A 20,553-nucleotide genomic window follows, 5' to 3' on the forward strand; every position below is an offset into this window, starting at 1 on the left:
GGTGCTGCACACGCTTCCCAACTTGACATGTTCTCCACTGCCAGATAATCGTTATTGCCAGACATTTAATTTGAGATTAACAGGGGAAAAAAAACCTGGGTGCTAAATCTGGGCCAATACTCCCATAAGGAAGTAACAGGCAAAGCTCCCTGGTGCAGTGACTCACCTTCCCTGAGGTCAGCGACGCTACAGCAGGAGGAAATTTTGCCCCATTACAAGGATCTAAGTAAATAATTCATACTGAATCATTTATCTAATTAATCTCAGTTTTTTCAACATGAATACTAACAGGCTCCAAATTCCTCACTTCTTTTTATTTGCACTTACTCACTGAATCATCCTTGTATATGACACTGATGAGTCCACAGCAGGTAGGAGAATTTCCACCCTGTCCTAAAGGTTATGTTGGTGTCCATCAGGAACACATGTTTGGGGAAGGAAAAATTGTTTTCCACAATTGCTCTGTGCACTGGCTGGAAAAGCAATGCTATCATTTAAAAAAATTTGCCAGTGAACTGATTTACTAAAGCACTCAAAAGGACCGAACACTACAAATTCAGTGAAAGAAAGCAAAACAAAGATCATTTACTACTTCTCCTCCATTGCTTATATTAAAAAATAACTAGGAGAAATAATCCCTTTTGGTTTTTCCTCTCTTAAAATAAATGCAGGGTTTTTGTATGGGTATGAATAATTGAATAACCCAGTGATTTATAGCTATTATATATTTATATGTTCTCTCTCTCTCTTATTTAAAAAAAAAAAAAAAGAGTCTGTAGCTTAACTATTCACTGGATCCCCCTGCCATGCTCATGGCTCAGTTGTTACCCGACATACCATGCCTGAACACCACAGCCCATGTTTTGGGGTGCCCTGTCAGTGCTCCCTTTGTTTCCTGCTTGGTCCCTTGAGAGCAGGTTCCCTCCGTTTACCCAGGCATCTGCTCGTGCTCCTCCCCTTACACCACTCCCCATGAGTACTTCTCACCTTCAGGAGTTAATGCTTAAAGGCCCGGCTCTGGCTGGCACCATTCTGCCAGCAGGCACACAAGTCAGAAGCTCGTCCCTGTCCCATCCATGCCCACCAGGTCAGAGACACAGGCAACACGCAAGCAGTCAGGGAAGGACTGTGCACCAACACAAAGGGGCAATCCCCAGCCCTGTAGGAGCGTTTTTCCACACCGGGCATTTACCAAGGTGCTGCTACAAAGCTGCTGGGTGGCTAGGACTGGGTAAGCAAAGCGGCTGCGCTCCCTTCCGGCACAGGCATCAGCTCCAGAAAAGCATTTCACGGCCCTTCTGAATAAAAGGTGCACCAAAAACACCAGCGACAGAAACGCAGTGCTGTCAGAGAGCTGCTGAACCAGGAGGCAGAGCACAGCCAGCCATTTCTGCTGCCCGCGAGAGCCTTCCCCGAGATGCTGCTAAATGCTTCTCAAACATTAATGTCACTACCCAAAATTGCGTGGCGTTGAGCACACGGCCACCAGTGTGCATTATCTGTCATTTGCTTATTTCCAACCCATCGTATTTCTGTGCTGCGATAGCCCAAGCACTTGGGTTTTGTCCCAGCTGTCCTTTCCCCCTAAATTTTCCTGCAGCCACTGGGGCCGTAAGAGCCAGCTGAAGGCTTTCTTCACAAGCATTTTCTGTTCTCTAAAAGCACAGCCCTTCTCCCCCTTCCATTGCAACAACAATTTGTTGGCTGGAGGAAAACAAAAGGATTAGCAGCTCTCATGCTTCCAATTAAATGCTTTGGCCTTCCCTACCTTGCTTTTTAATCAGTGGCTCAGGGGCCCATTCCTCGTATCCGCTACCAAATTTAATATTAGCTCTTAATGAACCGGTTACTGACAGCCAGGAACGAGAGCTGCACTGCATAGAGGGAATTACTATAGAAACATAATTTGCCTTTCAAATAGCCTGCAAAAATAATGACAACGGCACGCCAGTTTGTTTATTTATGCCGGCTTTTACCTATTTGCACTGACTCTTACATAAGCCCTGCCACGTGTCGGAAGGCCTGCTGTTCCCTGAGAGCCCAGGAGACCACCCTGCGAGGGGCACACGGCTTGCTTTAAGCTGCTGATGTGTGACTGCATTTAGCTCCAGAAGCCTTCTCACCTCCTGCTTACTGACCCAAGAGGTCGGCAACAGCAAATGTCATGTCCAACAGCAACAAAAAAAAACCCACAGGCCATGCCAAGCGCGCTCGACGACAACTAACGCTTGTGTTTCTGTTTCAGCCCCAGCAGCCCCTGTGATGGTTCATGGCTTCATCCAAGGTTGTCATCAGCACGGAGGAAGGCACGCTGCTGCTCCCCATCGCCTGCTCACACTCAAGCCCTGCGCTCCTTGGATGAGGAAGAAGTACTCAGGGTTAGAGGAACGTCTGTCCCAGAGAAACCTCCACCAGCAATCACATCTGTGTCCCTCTGGACACTTACTAAATGACAGAGAGTGCAAGGAAGGCAAACCCATCAGGAACAAGCATCCTTTGCTATTTCTTTTTCTCACTTTCTTCAGGCAGAGAGGAGTTCCAGTGCTACTGCATCAGCCCCATCTCACAATGCTTTCTTAATTGGCATTAGCCGACGTTTCAGGAGGTAACATTTCACTAATTAAAAGAAAATCAGAAGCAACTTATTACAGTCAGCTTACAGTAATAGTACCCTTCAGATTTTGGCAGTAATGAAGATAAAGCAATAATGCACTCACAAATAATTGTTCCCCACAAGTCTGAATCACTTGGAGAGCTGTTAGCCTAAAGCCCAATCAAGGCTCATTAGGACTCTCCAAATAAGCGAGAACAAAAGAGAGACAGACTGCTCATGTCCTCATACACGAGCCCACATAGTTTGCCCAACCCAGTGAAGTACTTGAGCGAGATGAAAGTTGTGGCAAACATCATCGGTTTAAAGAATTTAAGCCATCTTCAAGACTGGAGGAGGGGAAAAAAAAAGAAAAGAAAAAAAAAAACTTTTGAATTCTGTTCCTGCTGTGCCCTGCTTCATCTCTCTCCTTTTCCTCCAGCCTCTGCTCCCCGTTCTGCCTTTTACTTCTCCAACACTGATTATTATTTCGGTGCCCTCTTAAGAGAGAAAGAGACCGAGGCAGACAAGAAACACCTCGCAAACTGCTCCAGACAAAAGGATGAGGGAGCAGGCGAGGAGGGCACAAACAAGGAGCACAGTAGGGCTGGGTAAGGGTGACAAAACCTCTCCCTGTTCCTCCTTTTCCTTCCCAAGCAGCAGCATATCCAAGGCAGTGGGTAGGTGTGCTCTTAGAGGCAGAGCGGCACTGCTGGTGTTGCTAATGGGACAAACCCTTTCAGGGCGCTGCAGAAGCCCAGAGCAAGCAGCAGGCTCATTACGCTGATTATTCCCCACAGCACAGCGCTGACGATTGAGTGCTGCAGGAGACAGCAGTTGTTGGAAGCAAATTAAAAAGGGAAAGTGAATGTCCAGCTTCATCAAGTCAGACCACGGTCATTTACTCCCAGGACCTAACGGAGATGATACCCAGTGGTATCTCTGTACGCCTACAGGAGAACAGAGGACACCTTCCCAAGGGATCAAGGGGAAACCCAGCAGAAGGTTGTCCAAGGGCGACCATCCCCTATCCTGCTCCACTTGCCTGCAGGCCACCTGGGGAAGCTGCTCTCCTTTGTCTCTACCTGATAGATCACCAGAGCATCGGGCTGCTCAATTCCTTGCATCAAGGATGAAGAAAACTGAACACCTGGGCTGTCCTGGAGGGACTGAGTAGAAAAGAAACTCCACATGGACCAAAAAGAGTAAGTTAATAAAAGTACCCCAACACTAAACCTGGTCCTGCTGTTCCAGCTAACAACTCAGGCACTTGTATTTGCAGCCAGCTCTGAAAGAGAAGAAGGCAGGAGAGGTTGGGCTCACCTCGGCAAAAGAGTTGATAGCAGAGAACACTGCAACAGCGTAAGAAATTCAGTGAATCTTTTTGTTATGAAAATCAGGATGAGGCCTGGGGAGTCTTTGAAATCAAGAGGGCTGAGCAAAGAACAAAAGCAGTACTGTGGGCTGAACGTCAGGGACCCAGATTTCAGTCCCAGCTCTGATACAGCCTTCCGATGTGATCATGAACCAAAAAAAAACTAAAAACCTATCCAGGTCTTCAGACCTTGCCCCCCTCCACACCTCCTTCCCCTCCTTTGCTCCTTGCCCCACGAGCACCCCAGGGGGATTCTCTCTGTTTGCCCAGCACGTGGCCCACGCCGTGAGCTCAGGTTGGGTATCTGCACTGGAAATTAACAAAACCAGTGCCTAATGCCAGGATTTTAATAAATATAAGGAAACCAACCCTTCCTTTTCCGAAAGCACAGAGTCCCTCAGCCACCAAGAAAGAGAATTCAAGTGAAGGGGCTCACACGGAGCGGCGGTGCCAGAACAAACGCTGTGATTAAGATTCCCCCAGTCTCGTCTTGGTGAAAATTGATAAAACCATCAGATACACTTGTCAAAACAGATGAAGAATTGCTGCACAAAAATCCACCCCAGTTAATCTGCCAGAGCAAACAAAACTACCTGGAGTCATATCAGATAAAGACAAAGATAAAACACTGTCAACAATAAAAGCAGGAATACAAAATGCTTGGCGGGGGAACAAAAAGCACGCTGGGGTTGGGAAAACATAGGCAGTGAAAACAGAGCAGTACATAGCCGTACGCTGCTCGGGACCCCCGGCTTGTCCCCGTCACTCTTCAAAGAAGGTGGCAGGAGAAGTATTTCCATAGCAGGATTCCTCCACTCACGCTTTGATCACTCGACATCAGACCACTGAGACGGGGAAGACAAACAGCAAAAGTTTGTGGCTGCAGCGATCCCAGGGCCGTATTTTCTCCTGGCGAGGGTGGCGATGAGGAAACACCGAGCGCTGAGTCTGTGGGGGCACTTGGGTGGAGCTGAGTGGTACAAGATTCATCGGGAGGGAATACAGGGCGAGTTGGGACTGGTACAAGGCAGTCCCACTGAGCAGCAGGAGCGAGTACAGCGGGAAGGCTGTCGTTTACCATAGTACATGGAAAATCCGTACACACGTTACATTTCGGCAAGAATACTTGTGACTATGTACAGGAATATTTTAAAGGAGCCACCATTTTCGGCATCACTTTTAATTGCCACTTGCTCAAACGTTTGGGGACGGGAACCCCAGCAGTTACTACTCAAACAAAACCAAATGCAGAACTCACCTCAATCTGACCGACTTCTCCAAAAGCCACGACGTCAACCCAAACGTTTTACCCCTTGCAAGAAAAACAGGAAATTAAAGGCAGGTTTTTACCAGGTACACCTGCCGCAAAGAACCCTCTCCTCGCAGGGAACAGGACTGTCATTCAAGGGAAAGGAAAACTCAAGTGGTTGTACAAGCAAAACAAGTGTGCCCCTATGGAGGCGTGCAGAGGAGGTCAACTTGTACTTCTTACTGAGAGAGAAACAAATGTGGAAAACTTGGCGAGCTGAGTTTTGTTGTGTTCTTCCTTGCTAAAGGCTATGCTGCATGCTTATCTTGATCTTCTTTGCATGACCTTATGGGGCAGAAGAAAGGCCACCCGATCCATCCGCCTCACTTCTTTTACATCTGTTCACAAACCGCACTTGTGTTTTTAGTGAACCCCCGGGCTGTGTGCACGCTGCCATTCTGGCCAGCAGAGGCAGCACTGTGCCAAGAGGGGTAGGGATGGGGCGCCGAGTGGTAGAGGAGGAGTAGACCTGCTCCAAACACCAAGCAGCAGCCGGCTCCATCCTAAATCTAACTGCAACATGCTGCTCAAGGGGGAACACGCCTGCTCTTCACTTTCTTACAATACCAACGTTGAACCAAATGGTTTCCCTCCTGCTTCTAAAAAGGAAACAGCTTCTAATTAAGAAGCTGTTTAAATAAGTGTTTATTCCTTTTTTAAAGGAGGAAAAGTTTCCTAATTAAGACTGATTGTTTTGTGCCTGTGACTCTACGCTCCAGGGTAAGCATCTCATACACTGAAAATCCATGGGATGCTGAGTGCTGAAGCACAGGTTTGAGCTGAAACCTTTCAGTCACCATAGTGTAAGCAGACAGATGCAAACAGCCACTTCCTAGCAGCAGAACCAGTTTCCCTTGGAGAAAAAATAAATTCCTTACAGCAATTTGATCTGGAACTAAAATTAGCTACCAAGATGTGTCTTAAATTGGGTATTGTTCCCATGCTAAGCATAGAATAAAGTGTGTACACTCAATTTTACAGCAGGTCAAGCACGGGGACTCATCCAGAATGCCCCGCTGCAGAGATTTACTTCCCCCAAGAAATCCTCCTGCTGCCGTAGCACTGGCACAGCCAGTTATTAGCGATTTGTGCTGGAGTGAAAAGCCCTCCTGCTCCTTTGCTTTTGCAGTTAATCAAATTCACCCCCCAAACAAGTTTTCCAACACCTTAAACACCAAGAGGGAACTTTTCAATTCTTTACAAACCGAAAAGGAACATGGCAACAACTGCTAAAAACCAGCCAGCATCCCCTGAGCTCCAGAGGCCACGGCAGGGTTTGTGTCTGCACCTCCCACGTAAAGCTGCCCAGAAACAAAAGCGAAGCCAAGGATTTCCAGTGATCTCATTGAGAAATGGGCTGACTGAGAAATCAGGAGGTGTCAGACACCGCTATAGCTCTGAGGGGCCAGATCGGAGAGCTTTTGCAGTATATTATGCAGGTATATTAAAAAATCCAGGAAGGAACTCAAGTAAATAATGGGTTTGGTTTTCTTAACCTGACAGTCAGTATCTTCAGGGAAAATACATTCTATTTAGAGAAAGCTGTGGAAATCTGGGTGCCAAGACAATGACCTACGTTTGGTCTGACCAAGGAGCTGCGTGCACAAAGACTTTCATGAATCATAAAAAATAACAACCTTTGAGGATTTTTTTGCCATTTTCTTATTTTACCTTCTACTTGTATAAACGCCTTCAAAACCAACCAAAACATAATTTTAGATAAGTATTAAAATAGCAAGCAAGTACAGCTTTCTGTACGGCAATGAGAGCTTTACTGACTTTTTTTAATGGTTATTTCATGAAAGAGCATCTCCGTCAACTCCAGGAGCGGAGAGGTGTGTACGTACAAGGCAAACAACTTTAAAGTAATACATGAGAAAAAAGGCAGGGTGGGAGAGAAAAGAACGGTTTTACAGCTACTTCTGTCACAAAGAAGAAAGTTGATTATCACTCTTTGATAAGGAAGAAGAAAGTTGTCTCATGCTTCTAAAGCTACGGCACTGTATAATTTCCCTTCAAGTTCCCTGACTTTCCTCCCCGAGCTTTTCCAGCGCAAGGTTAGCGAGCAGGCAGCGAGCGAGTGCGGCTCCGGCTCTTTTCAAAGCCCGCATTAAGATTTCTTACCTCCTGCAAGTGCCCTAAAGTTCACCATCACCTTCACCAGCGCTGTTTCTTGCCAAAGCAAAGACCGACGCAGGGGCTTGAGCAGCCTGGGAAGGTGCACGGGGCTGCCCTCCTGGGTGCTTTCAAAGCCCCCCCAGGCTAACACGACCACTCACAGTTTCAGAAGGAATTTACCAAAGCGCTGCTCCCTCTGCCATTTTCACACAGCTGCTCACAGGAAAGGTACGGGTGTGTAGCGACTGAAAACTCTGCTTCAATGAGCGTAACGGCAGGATCCCTATTTTTATTACTTCAAATCCCTATTTTCTCCTTATTCTACAAGTGGTTAGTAAGCGCTGTGCAAAACAAATTCCCCTTCCCCCTGAGACCCAAGCTCCACATAGTCCAGCTGGTTCCGTGAGTGATCTTTTCATGTAAAAACACGCCAAAGCACTGCTTTTGTGCCCCAGCTCCCAGCTTTTTATTTTCCTGGGAACACCTTGCCAAGTTGACTGCTGCAGCACAATCTTGGGTAACCTTCTACCCCCACAGCCCCTCTATTCCTGGGATTAAAATTGATTTTTCTCCTTATTGCCATTTAAAAACCTCCCGTGCTGTCCTTGCTTTACCATCAGACTGTGTGAAACCAGGCTGTGGGGTAGCCCTGCCTGCGAGGAGCCAGCAGGCAGCGAGGTGAAGGCTGGCAGAGGGGCTGCTCTCCCAGCAGAGCAGCACACCGAGCACGGGGACCTGCGTGAAACACCAAGGCAGCAACTTGTGTTAACCAGAGTAAGGAGCACAAAGTGAGCTTTAATAATTAATCCTACAAGAAGCAGAGATGAAGAGCTGGCAAGAAGAGCGCAAGCTATCAGTAGCGTAAGGTGCAGAGTTTAAGGTGCATTTCCCACACTCAGGCACCCCGATTAGCAGCAGGGACACGGGTCCTCTTTCCTCAGATGACACAGAAGTCACAAGCCAGCGCTTCCCAAGATTTACAGGCCTTCCTACAGCACGGTCTGTGCCCAGAGCAGACTCACTCTAGGACACAGGCAGAGCCACAAGGGGCTGCGCAGCAGAGACGCCGCTTCTGCAGGCATTGCTGGGCAGAGCTGGGATCTCAGAGTTCAGGCTTCTCGGGTCTCTGCGCCCACAACCCCTGGGCGAGGAACCCCTCCAGGCTCTCTGTCACTCCCCACCTCCCCTGCAGACCCTGCCCAGGGTCACAGCGCAGCCCCCGAGCGTTTCCCAGCCGTTTCACTCACCCAGCTCTGCCCTCCAGCCCCTGCCATGCCTTCCGAGCAGGAAGCGAGCGTTCACCTCTCCGCTGCGCAGCGCGGGGTTTTCCGTGCTCCTCACAATGATGTTTTTGCTTTGTTTTTAGATCGTTAGACCTAAATCGATACGGTTGTCTCCAAGCAGCAATTACAGCCAAGACGGCCATCAGTAACACGGGGAACCATTCGAGCAGCGTCTGCTGCCAGAAGGATGGTTTGTCACGATTTCAGGCACGGATACTAAATAACGCCGGGTTTGCTTGCCTTGGTGGAAGGCCCCATGGCCACGCAGAGAACACAACTCAATGCTCAGCTGTGCAAAGAGGCAACGGGCTCAGGGGATGAGCCTCGAAGCAGTGCTTGTGAGATGAACGTGGCGTGGGGAATGAGGCACCCAGATTAGGCTGAATTACAGGGGGTCAGTCAGCCTACCCAGGGCATTCTGCTTCCTGCAGACTAACACCAGGGTTACAACAGCGAGTACCCCCGTCCAGGTCAGGGAAATGAGTTAATTCTTTCCTAACAATTTGTTTCTCACATCCTCCTGACCCTGGCTCTTAGTACCAGGAGGTGCGTACACAAGAACTGAAATACAAGCAACATTCATAATTTATGGCTTTTTTTTTTCTTTTAAAGCCTGAAAAATCATCTATGTTTTAAAAGTGCTAAGCCACATGTCTGGAGGGCTTATATTTCAGCTGAAGCAAAACCAAAACATAGTAGGAGTTGAGAAATGTTTTCCCTCTTCTTAACAGGAAATAAATTGAAAGCAAGATACACTAAATAATTTTTACTACAGCACAGCAGGAGGGATTTAGAGGGATTCAGCCTGTGTCTGAGTGACCGAGACACTTCTAAGCACAGGTAAACTGCTTTCACCCAGAGCACCCTCTGTGTGTTTGCATTTGCAAAACACTCAGCAGAAGCACTGCTCCAATGTTCCTACACCTTACCTATTAGCTCATGATTGATCTAAATTGCCTTTCAGAAGAAAAAAAGACATCTTCATTTGGATACTCGGGCTTCTAGAGCACTGCTCTTATTAGAGTTTTAACCGTGAGCTACCCTGCTGCCAGAGAGCGGCAGCACACCTGAAGCAGCCACCATCAGAGACGAGGACGGTTGCTGGGCTGGGCCGGTTATCACCAAATTGCACAGGAGCTCTACCGAAGAGCATGAAATTCGAGTACAAAATCCAATTTTTAAATGTTCTGAAAACCTTGCCTTGAACAAACTCTAATGCAGTCAGTCCCTCCAGAACTGATTTCTGATGGGTCCTTTACAAACAACTGAATTACCTCTGTGAAGAAAGTAATTAGATGAGAAGAGAATACCCTCGGGGATAAGAGATTATTTTGTTCATGCACTGGAGCAGCTGAAGTTTATTTTAGCAATGATTATCAATCAGGAGCTACTTTCAAAACAACAACTCCATTCCAACACTGTGCTTTTCTTTTTGACAAGAAGAAGAGGGGAGCATTCAAACTTCTTTCTTCGCTGCTTGTTTTGTTCCAGATTTAATATAAAATCCTTCCTTGGATTTGGGGACTCGCTGCCGGACTCTCTCGTTCTGCTTTTACAACTCCATTAAGGTCATGACTGGCTCTGCTTCACTCACCGGATGATCTTTCCTCTGCTTCCCCGGCTAAAATGTCACTCCAGTGGGGCTGACCTTCAAAGCTTTCAGCTTGAAAATAACTCGCTTGAAATGGCAGTTTCATTTCCCATTTCACTTCCCAGTGACTGCGTGAGAGAAGTATCTGGGAGCAGGTTCTCCGATCCATTTCACTCCTCCTATGCACCAAGCTCAGCTTTTATCCCTTCACCTACCCCTGCCTGGAGCTCGGGGGTTCATTTGCCTTCAGGTAGCCCCACTGCAGCTAAATGAAGGAAGAGCACAGAAGCACGATTCAACCTCTTGTGAGACTTTAACTTTGCACTGCAGCAGCCACCTCTTCTTTCCCAAGCTTTCCCCTCCAGCTGGAAATGAGGCTGGCTCGCAGTACAGCACGCGGAGGCAGATGCTGATTTGGGATGCACTGCCCGTGCCGGTGTCCTCTCGCAGGCACAGGACCTGCCTGGCCGTAAGACAAGACCGAAGAGCAGGGCAGAGTTTGGCCCTGGCACTGCGCAGCCCAGGCTTCAGCCCAACACAGCCAGCTTTGTGCCCCAGCCTCTGAGCCTGTCAGTCTCGCAGACAGATGCCTCTGCCCGTACGTAATTATCGGAGTTACATGAGAAACAGCACGCGAGAAGAAAGGCTTCATTATTAACTCTAATTAGCTTGAAGCTAAAGGGGTTTTAACATAATTTTCTCCTCCAATATGGATGTCAAAGGGGAAAAAAAGCTTTTTGTAACCATTCACCTAGTTTCAAGATAAGAAAATGTTGTAAATAGGCATCTTTGGAGGAGAAGGAAGGCCGCCGAGATCAGAAGACATCTGAAGCTATTTTTAAGATTATTGGTAAAACACTTCTTCAAATGGCTTACATTAGTTAAGATTTCTTTTTGAACAAAGAGCCTCGTGACAGCCTTCAGCATCTACCGCGGCCCCTCTCCGAAGCTCACAACTATTTTTCCCCAACAAACGAGGTAGCAGCAGATAACTTCAAAAATAACTCACGCTTCTTCCTTCCTGATATTTTGGGGCTTTGCAGTCTACAGTTGGTTGTGTGCCAGGTTGTTTTTCTGTTCTAAGGTTTGAAAATGTTGAACGTGCAGAGGCTTCAACTTACAGACACCAAACGAATCGATGAGGAGGACAGCGACGATGCAGCGAGGTGTGAGCTTGGAACTGGGGCGTGAGGAGCTACAGAGGCCTCTCTGCTGCAAGTCCTCTGGGACTGGTCAGGCCACAACCCAGCTGAGACCTCCAGAGCCCTCCCGAGGGAAGCAGACCCAGCATTTGCACCTTTTAGAAAGGCTCGATACACGCTGCCTTCTCAAGCACTTTGATGACTTGGAGGAAAAAACAATGGCACAGTATGGAAGAAAAAAAAATAAGGTAAGATTTTCGCATCAAGCAGGAGTTCTGGGGGTAGGGACCACCAGCTACCTTCTCTTGAATAAGCTGACCAGACCGAGCTACTGCAATTTCTGACTGTAGGCTTTCATGACTGATTTTTAGGCCACATACTTTGCAGGCACACACAGACCATGTCACCTTTTTCCACTGTTTCCTTAGGAGAAGAAATAGCAGCCTCTCTACGTAGATCTATATATTTGGAATACTTAGCATTAAGCATTATTTTTAAATCCAATTTCCTTTTAGGAAATGATTTTGATATTCCCTCAGGGAACACAGACTGGACTCAGACACCCTTCCGACGTGTGAAGCATACAGATTTTCAGTGCTACTTCATAGAAATGTTTATGTTTGCCATCAACATATGGACACGCGTAAATATGTAGTTTGCTAAATATCAAACGTTTCACCCATAAAAATGATAAAAAAGCTACATTTCGAGATCATGGCTTTGAAAAGTGATTTGAATTATTTCAGAAGAAATTGATTTTCAGATTCTGGTTGGGGCCCAGACTGCAAACTTGCTCCTAGGAATTAGTCTGTGCTCAGCACCTGCAAAGCGAAGCGTCTCCCCCCCAAATCTCTAAGGTTGCTCCAAAGCGTATTGATCAATGGACTATAAACTGCCCTGAGATTAAATTTCCATTTGTCACTAATATTTTATTTATTTTACTTCGCCTGAGACCTGTGAAAAACCGCTGGTCTCCAGCATGGAAGATTGTAATAAAACCACATAAACTCAAGGAAGACCTGAGGAGGTTTGCTTAGTTTCCTGACACTGGAAATCCCTCCTCATGGTGTAGATTTCACTGTGTAATGACACACAGACTCCCCAGCCAGAAGCTCAGGATTTCAGGCAGTGTTTGACTGAGGGCCCCTCGCTGAACACCCCCGTGTGTAACAGCACGATGATCAGGGAGATCTCAGATGCTTGCTGAGACGCTCATCCCATTTTTGTCAGCAACTTCAGCAGAGAAAGCCAGGCACAAAGCACGGCCTGCTTTGCAAGCCGGCCCCAGATTTTAGCAGCCTGATTTGAAACCACTTCATCTGCAGAGGCCCTGTACACACTTCCAATCTAGCAAAGTCAAAAGGAGCTTTTAAACTCAGAAGTGCTGCATTCCCTTGCCCCTTCGGCTCACCTCGGTCCATGTGCTTTGTAACAGGGCTCTGCTTTTCTTTTAGGGCACGTGAAGTCCTTGCAGAGTCTCTGGCAAAATCAGCTTCAGCCACACAAAGCCTATTTTGTGCGAGTGGCTCTGCGCTCATTTCTCAACCCCCTCTTTCTCTCAGTGCTTTTCTTGATAAAGAGTCAAATTAAAGTTCACTCGAGCAAAGATGCAGCGGGGACGGCTGCTAGCCCGAGGCCAGTTTCCACTCTGGAGATTTACAAGACAGCCACTTGGAGCTGATTAGACACTTTCAACAACGCGGTTCTGACTCGACGCTGGGTCTCAAAGAGTTCTAAATTTAAACCCCGCTGTATTATAGCGCAAGTGACATCTGCCTCTCATGGCCCCACTGCTCCTCCTGTGCCTTTGGCCACCTCTGCCCTTCCTGCACCTTCCCGAGCAGCTCCGTGCCCGCTGCGCTCTGCCCCAAGCCCCACAGGTACGCCAAGATCTGTGCCACGTGTGTAAAAGGCTATAATTAAAACTCCCCTGCCTGCAAGAAAAGCATGCTGTGTGTATAAATACAATATATTAATTCATACTATTACCTTACGCTTCCTCCCAGCAGGCCATCCTATTTTTAAACCCTCTATAGCTATGATTATAGCTGGGCTAACAATAGCTCAGAGGCACTACGCATTCACCATTTCCAGCTATGGCAGGCTTGTATGGGTTCCTCTTTACCATCAGAGGCCCAGCCTCTGCTGGGATGTTGAGCAATTACCAAACTGTAAGCCCTCTAGGTTTTCCAAAACAGATTTCTTCCAATTCGTACAGGCAGCTGAAGCATTAATCCAGCCACTTGTGGCGACTCCTGGCCAATACAGCAGGAAGGCAGCAGGAAGGCAGCAGCACCTTCCACCCACCCGACTTTATCCCCAGCTCCTCTGGCTGCTCCTTCAGGCTGCAGCAACACCTGCGACAGCATTAATCAATACTCATTATCATCTCTTATTAAAACACAGGGTAATTGTCTGGCCAAGTTCATTCCTGGTACGAACGGACGCTGCTTCCCTGCAATCAATAGCGGCTACACGTGCTGATCGAACGCGGCACAGCATGGCTGATCCTGCTTTCCATCACACCACACTTCCTTTCTAAACAGCTTTGCCAAACTGTTACAAGCTTACTTTTATTTTTGTTTTGTGTGTGTGTGTTTGTTTTTGTGTTGTTTTTTTTTTTTATATAAAAACAATGCATGTAAGAGAGAAAGGTCTGACAAAATCCCAAACAATTACGGAGGACTGTTCATTGTTTTTGTTTTCATCATCGCAGCTGACGGATCGTTTGGTAGTGCTGCTCCTGGTTTACAAACAAGCTGATTCTTGGCTGAAGTTAAGCATCAGATTTGATGGTAGTTTTGAAGGGTTTTCGTCTTGTCAATTGTACCACAGTCAAATTCAGAAGCAAAGAAGGGTCTTTAATATCGCAGCAACTAAATTGTGTTACAACTGCAAAATAAACTGCTCCTCCTGCACTCACACACCTGTTGAATCAAAGCACGAATGCATTGGGACCACAGAATAGATAAAGAAAAGGCACTGCGTACAGATTTCCATCACAGCCACCTAACAGTTAAGTGCTTTTTGGAGCTAAGGTCTCAACGTCAAACCTGAGTAAAGATGAACCCAAATGGGAACACGGCCACCAGCACCTAGAGGATTTGGATTTCTTTAGAATCAACTTAAATTCCTGGCTGTTACCCTGCAAATATTCCCTATATGTAACCTCCAGTTCATTTGCACATTGAGCTCTAAGAGCTACAGCTCATTTCACATTACCTAGGCTACCCGAGCCAGTTTTGATGTGTAATACTCTTTACTTAGCCAAACATTTGTCTCGGCAGCAGCGGTTTCGTTTCTATCATTACTTGTGGAGACTCCACTAAACGTGGTGGCACTTTAATTTTTAAAAGTCTTCAGAACCGCAGGCTGCCAGCCTGTTGTTTTCACATTAAAGTTTTAAATGTCCTAGTCCCCAGCTTTACTTCACTGCAGTCAAAAGCCAGAACGGAGCCTTGCAAATTCCAGCCTGCAGCACCCACTTCCAGCTCCCTCCCCACCGCTAGGGCCAGGTGCCCTGATGCTCCCATTTACTGACCTGTGTGTTCAGCAACCAGCACCACCTACACGCAGGGACACCAGCAGGTGCTGCTTTCCTGGGCTCCTGCACAACAACGTGAGACTACGTAGTAAATTACACATTTTCAAATTGTTGGGGCTGTTTTCTTGGCTGTTTCAGCACTGAGAAGCTGCTCTCAAGACGCATGGGGGCTGCGGGCACTGGGTTTGCTTGGACTCCCTCCTGGCACAGGTTTTGCTGGGCTCGCCAGGTGTAAAGGGGACAGGGCTCAGCAGCCCTGGCTGTTCTCGTACCACGCTTCCAGGTGAAACACAGCGAGGCTGCCCAGCAGCCCATGCTGCAGAGGAGGAGGCACTCCAGCACCCGGAGATGACCGCACGCAGTGTCTGACCTCTCTGCAGTGAGAGACGACCATCACGGTTTAAAATTCACAGACAAACAAGAAAAGCTTTATGCTTGATGGCCTTGTGACAACGCAGGGAGCTACAAAAAGCCAGTCTTGTTGCAGCCTCCTCAGGATTTCAGACCTTGCCACTGCAGCCTGCTAAGCCTGTCCCCGGCAGGAATCAGTCCTCCTTTCCAAGCCCTTGTGCCTGGGCCCAGCACTGCACGGAAAGGCAAAGTTCCCGTTCAGCTCGCTGCTGTCATCCCCAGCTCACCACACAGATCTGAGACCCTGCGGTGAGCAGGGCTCGCTGTCAAAAGGGAAGATCTAGGTGGAAGAAAAAGCCCAGGGAAATGGGCTAAGAGCGAACAGCACGGACAAGGGAGCAGGGCACTGTCACCTGACCCCGTAACGTGGCTCTGCCCTCGCTCAAATCCCACACAGCCCTGTCCAGAAGGAAGGGAGTAACACTGAGCCATCTCTGTCACTCAACTGCAAGCCAGTGCTGCAGGAACACACCGGGGGCAAACCCCAGCGCCTCGCCAGACTGTAAAGCAGATGAAAAACAGGCACTCAGCATTTCCAGTGTGCCACGTCCCTCCCGGAGCCAGCACACGCTTGCTAACCTGGTGACCACCAAGCCAGGCTCCGTTTGGACAGCCCAAAAGCTGGCATTGAGCCTCTGAAGCATAGAACCCAGCATATTCTGCGAGTAAGCTCTCAAGAGCCCGCGCCACTGAAATCCTGCTGCACAGCACACCTGTGTCACAGGTCAACGCGCATTTTTTTGGCACTGTCAGCACTCCCCAGAGCGGTGGGGATCTCGCTGGGAAACCACGGGGGGTTTTCATCAGGCACAAGCAGCCGGCTCTTCACCGCAACGCTGCTCCGCGCTGGGACGGAGCCCTGGCCGCGTAATGCCTGCGTAAGGAACAGCGGGGTCAAAAGCAAAGAACATTTGGAAACCTTGGGGTTGTTTTTAGGCTGTGATTACAGGAAATATATTAAAGATGAGTTTTCTGAAGGGATCGTAGCCCGCTCCCGAACCAGGCGATTTCCATTTTAGTAAGCAGGAGAAAAACTCCTCTCAGTTACCCCCCGAGTTACCTTCATCCCCTTCAAGACCCTTCAGCAGCCAGAACCCTACATATTTTACTACAAGAGCATGCCCTGGGGCTGCCCTGCACATCTTGGGGGGGTGCCTGGAAGGGACGGGCCCCCCAGGCCAGGCCGGCAGCAGGGCACACAGAGCAGCCCGCGCTGCCGGCCTCGGGGAGAGCCCAACTCCATGGCAGGGACTGGAGGACAGCTCCCGGCCTCCAGCCTGGCTCCAGCACAGCCCCAGAGGGTGAAGCCTGGAGGAGCCGATGGCAGCTCGAGGTTCAGGGCAGGGGCTGCCCGACGGCGCTTGGTGTGTCACGGGGAGGTGCAGGCGGCCGCTCGGGCAAGGACAATTGGCATTTTCTTCACTGAAGCGCACCAAAGCCTTGTGCGTGAGTCAGGCTCGTGGAGGATGCTTCAGGACTGGTCTGGAAAACAAGCTGCTGTGTGAGGATATCGAACCTGAGATCAGCCTTCTGAACATGCAGCCTCTGACAGGGAGCCCGAAGAACAATATCCAGCTGCAAGAACCCACGTGTTAAATAAATACAAGGGAAGGCTTATAACAAAATTACAGACAAGCAATTCGACCTCTCTCAAGAGGCTTGAATACTTCAAGGAGAATATCTCCCAATTATCATAAAAAGCTATCTCCAATTTTCACAGTTCATCTATAATATGCTGATTGAGAACCTAAGATGTATGGCCCAGGTATTTCTGTATAATCAGCTGTAACCACGTCCTCAAGTGTAACAACGAGCAATTGGAATAGCAAGACCAATACTTCAGCTATTTAAATTCAGATTGCCTGGTGTTTACACTCCTATTCCCAACAGAGAAAGGAAACAAAATGTTTGAAACAAACAAGTATCTTCTCTGTAATATTAATCTTCTCTCATAACAGAGTCCTGGTGGAAAAACAGATTAATCAAAAGCAGAGCAGTAGCAGACAGCAATGCAATTCTCCACTGCGTGTTTTCAAGAACAAGCAAGAGGCCGGTGTGTGCAGGAACAAGTATTTCACATCTCTGGATTAAAAAAGGCACCACAGATGGGAAGTAATAAGAAGAATTTGGTCACAGAGAAGGCAGTGGTTTGGGAGGAAGCTGCAGGCAAAGTGTGCCCAGCCCAAAGCTGAGCTCCAGGGCCACATCTGACTGAACACAGGCCCCGGGACGTGAGCTGCCTTCCACGTGTCAAGGGAGTGCTGTAAGAGAGCTGCCCCGGGAGCTAACAGGGAGTGAGGCTTTGCAGGCGTGCTGCTGTTGTGTCGGGACCAAAACCCAGCTTGGGATCAGCGGAGAGCTGGCACACCACAGTGAGCTGCGCTCCGATGCTCTGCTGCAAAAACCCAACCACTGCCAACACACCGAAGGCAGCTCCTGTGTCAGCAGGTGCTTCTGCTCGTGGAGATGCTGTGCCTGCTTAACGCAGTGGAAAACCCGACACGGGATTGTTGCATCCCATAATAACCAACCACGTGTAAAGATGAGGTTGAAATCAGCCTCTTAGCAAACTCTCAGCCACTCTGGCAACAAAGAGGTTGTCTGAGTGTAAGCGACCTTCCCAAAGCAAAACAAATGAAAGGAGAGCGTCAGCAACCAACACCAGGCTGCTTAAACACCCCCAGTCCTTGGCAGCTACACCGAGTATGTACCGAGTCCTTGGGAGCAGCCCCATACATACAAGCACCAAAGCTCTGCAGAAAATGAGGGGTATTCCTTGTTGGCAGCTCTCTGCTGCTCGATCTGTAAAGCAGCAAAGCCAGAAGACGTGCCAGACTGCAAACAGGTATCACACAGAAGTGAAAATACAGCCATGGAAATTAAACATTGCTGCAAAGAGGTTTTGCAGTTCAGCAGGCCCACGATGTTCCCATGTGCACACAGCTGCCTTTAGTAAGCAAAAAATGTCAAAAAGAAAAGAGCAGAGGGGTCAAGGCAGCCTATCCCCAAACACAGCAGCTCTCCGTGGCCATATGAACCTGGGAACAGCCAAGTGAGTACGAAACGGGAACAGGAAAGAAAACCCCAGGATGAAAGAAAACTCCCGCAAGGAGATGCGGGTGCATTTCCGTGGCCCTTTGAGCTGTACTGCCGCTCCCCTCAGACTCACACAGTCCCAGACCCTAAGTGAATCCTGGAAAAGGCTTTTTTGCTTCTGGAGTATCACAGTTCCCATTAGCAGCAGCCATGTTTCATCCTGTTCAGAAGTCCAAAGTCTCAGCAGCGTAATTCTGCTTCTAAATGGCAAAAAGCAGCATTCAAACACTGCCAAAATCAATATTTTATGCCAACAGAGTCACAAAGAAAGTCACTATTTTTCAAGCAGAAATGTTAGAGAAAGAAGTTGGGGGTTATTTGCGTTTGTGCAGTGACTTCATTCCTGTGCTTCTCTAAATATGCAAGTCAAGGAAAAGCAAAGCAAAGCGACATCATTTTTTCACGAAGAGAAGAGTTTTCCCTCTAGAACTGAAGCTTCTTCCTACTGCTTTGTGTTTTGTCAGATGGCGTGGGAGGCACATTACCCAGGAGTTAGGCACACATTTCCAAACGGGAGAGAAAACAGACAGGGTAGATGGTCCATAAAGAAAGGAGGAGACACGCCAAGTTTCACGTGTATTAGACACAGGGGACAGAGGAACCGCTTTGCTTTAGTCCTGCTGAGTGTCCTTTTCAGTTTCTGCCCCTCCTTACCGGCCCCAGCTCCAGATGTTTACCTTTGAGAGAAGAATCGCCTCCGAAATCGGTGGCAGTATTTCTAATCTCAGAGTTAAGCCTGTGCTTATCTACGCTCCTGAAGTCAGCCCTTTGAAGATAAGGGGCTGAGAGGCTCCGCAGACTCGCGAGGATGAATTACTGGGGAATAAGAAAAAGGAGAGGAGGAACCAATGCGCTTTGCCACTGGGATTTCTGACACACGGCCACTCATCCCTCACACTCACACCACCCTCTGCAGCACAGCACGGAGCTGCCAGTCCCTCCTGCACCCAGCACAGTCGCTCCCATCAAAGACAAGAGGAATCTGGGGACGTGCACTCAGCAAAACCCCCTAAATACTGCGCCACACACGTGTAAGCAGCCTTTAGACACACAGCTTCTGTGCAGACAAAGTCTAATGGCAATAAATACCTGTAAGAAATCAGCCACATGATCCTCGCATGCCACTGCAACACCTCAGCCACGCAGCGCTGTACCACGCTGCGGGAAGGCAGAGCAAGAACTAGGGAAAATATTTCTTTGTTCTCTACGCTAGAGCATTAACTTAATAATTCCTTAAAAATGGAATATAGCCGGCATAATCAGATAAATTATTAGACGGCATATAAATCATTACCACCTAATATGACCGCAGCAAGATTCAATGCAATTTACAGATAAATATGAGGAATGACTGCTGCTCTTTACTGAATTAAAACTGGCAAAAGTTCTAAGAAGACAAACGATGTCAAATAACTCTACATTCATTTGCAAACTAAAAAGGCAGAAGGAAAGCAGCAGACAGATAAATCTTACTTTTTCAACTATTTTGTAGCTTGCCCTGAAAACAAATATTAATCATAAATGAGAAAATCTTTCTTTTAATTAGAGACTGGGTGGGCGGGGATCTGGAGACAAGCCGTATGGAAATTTTTTAACACTTTTGTAAATGAGGCGTCCTTAAACGAGACAGGGACAGTTTTCTGGCAAGTCCAGCTGCAGACTGCTGCCTGCCCTGCTTTTGTCCGCATTCACCTGTGCTGTGCTGGCCCTTACGGTGTCGCAGGTACTCACAGGAGGACATCTGGGAGAATGCACCTGCTCTGCTCCCCAAAATCAGCCTACATAGCAAAGAGCTGTTAGCATGAGTCCCGCTTCACCTCCTGCAGTAAACGGAAGGAAACATGAACAAAGTCGGGCATGGAAGCAGGGAGTAGGAGCCAAACACTGTTTTCCCCACTAGGGCAGGAAGGAAAAATCACAGCAGAGCTTCTTCAAGCTGCTGAAGACCTAAGGACAGGTTAGGGCTCAGCTCCTAACCCAGGTTCAGAGCCATCCGTACAAGGCAGCCAAAATAGGAGATCGACACTGGTGTGAGGGACCCTGCACTGCACACAGACTGTGTGTTGAGGGGACACACACACAGAACCACGTGCT

At 48.1% G+C, this 20,553-nt stretch overlaps 1 protein-coding gene across 17 annotated transcripts in view; it reads right to left on the reverse strand.

Moving 5' to 3' along the window:
* IL1RAPL2 (interleukin 1 receptor accessory protein like 2) overlaps positions 1–20,553 on the reverse strand; it is a 391,415-nt gene that overhangs the window by 233,153 nt on the left and 137,709 nt on the right. The window contains exon 1 of one of the 17 annotated variants that reach the window (XM_084534714.1): positions 328–429. The exons of the other annotated variants lie outside the window; for them this stretch is intronic. The gene's annotated coding sequence lies outside the window, so the exon portion shown is untranslated. Of the gene's footprint in view, positions 1–327; positions 430–20,553 lie in introns of those variants that run through there. 17 annotated transcript variants of the gene reach the window in all.

Source organism: Aythya ferina (genome assembly GCF_964211825.1).
Source record: "Aythya ferina genome assembly, chromosome: 13".
Lineage (NCBI taxonomy): Eukaryota > Metazoa > Chordata > Aves > Anseriformes > Anatidae > Aythya > Aythya ferina.